The 1,409-nt window shown below is 40.5% G+C and overlaps 1 protein-coding gene across 1 annotated transcript in view; it reads right to left on the bottom strand.

Moving 5' to 3' along the window:
- Positions 1 to 1,409, bottom strand: part of LOC117948700 (glucose-6-phosphate isomerase-like) — a 5,446-nt gene that overhangs the window by 1,269 nt on the left and 2,768 nt on the right. The window lies entirely within an intron of this gene.

The following is a 1,409-nucleotide window of genomic DNA, read 5'->3' as shown; positions in this document are numbered from 1 at the left end:
TAATCACTACTTTTAGCGTGTATAGAGCAGCATATCTCCACCAGACTCCATGTAAATAATCACTACTTTTAGCATTTCTCCACATGTAAATGGGTGAATTAAGAGTTTATTCCAACCAGTTTCTTTTCACTTTGAATGAAGTGTGTTATATGATGATAAAATTACTGCTTATTTACATGGAGACGGGTGAGTTTATCAAATGCAATTTCACTGATGTTTTTATGTGTAAAAAAGGATCTTACTCTTTAACAGAAAGGTCGACCTCCTCAGAAATCCTTTCCATAATGTTGTTGGAATAATAACCTGAGTCCGTCAGCAACAACACAACTGTTAGTGAACATAAATACACAACTGTCCTGTTGACTTACATTAGTTTCTTGTTAGAACTGGACCAGGTTCAGAGATTGTTGTCCCATCAGACTCAGAAACACGGAGTTACCCTTTAAACATCGATGACACCAGAGGTAGATTATCCGGACTGTTGAAGGATAAAACGCTGCTCGACGGTCGGCTGCTCCTGTCTGACTTTTAGCAGCAGCTGCGTGGAGCCGCTGCGCATGCGTGGAGCCGAAGCTTGATCTTCAAACTGTCCCGTTTTTTCCTATAGTTTAGTTTGGTGTGTTGTCTCTAAAGCTGTTAATAATGACGGCAGACAACGTGAAACTCTCCAAAAACCTCTTACGCATGAAGGTAAGTAACGCGAGGGGAGATACTAGCCGTGCGTTAGCCAGCGTTCCCTCTCATTCAACGTTCCCTTGACAAATTGGACAATTATAGTTTTCCTACTTTTCGGGAGGTGTTACTAACGGAAGACTTTAACGTTATACATGTTCATGTAAGGGTTGATCCAGGTAATAATTCGGCATTAAATATAGCTCCTTAATGGCTTTTAAATCAAGCAAAATCAACAGAAAACCGGAACCCTACCGTACATTTGGTCGGATTTGTGCTACTATAGAATCCTTCCATTTTTGAGTGAGGTTCTGTACATGAGAGGGACACGTTTTTAGCTGGTTTAATTTAAATAAGCACATATGTAAAGCTAACAACAAGAGGAACCGTTTGTTCGCTAGCGTTAGCTCTCATTCCAGATTCCATTCAGAAATCAGACGATAATGGGTTTCTTGTTTTTTGGGGGATTTTCCAACGAATAGTAAACTGTATTTGAGCCTATGTATGTAGAGTCGGATCCATTTAATTAATCGGCATGTGATTCAGCGAGTTCATGACTTTTATTTAGAGAAAAATCACCAAATACCCAGAACCCCCACTGTCTCTCAGTGGATAGTTTGCTACCACAGAATCCTTAGAGTTTTGAGTGAGGTTCTGCACGTGAGAGGGGCGCGTGGTTTTATATATATATGTGTGTGTGTGTGTGTGTGTGTGTGTGTGTGTGTGTGTGTGTGTAG

This window comes from Etheostoma cragini, chromosome 8 (genome assembly GCF_013103735.1).
Source record: "Etheostoma cragini isolate CJK2018 chromosome 8, CSU_Ecrag_1.0, whole genome shotgun sequence".
Classification (NCBI taxonomy): domain Eukaryota; kingdom Metazoa; phylum Chordata; class Actinopteri; order Perciformes; family Percidae; genus Etheostoma; species Etheostoma cragini.
The sequence above is the reverse complement of the archived record's forward strand: the minus strand, read 5'-3'. Positions and strand labels throughout refer to the sequence as shown.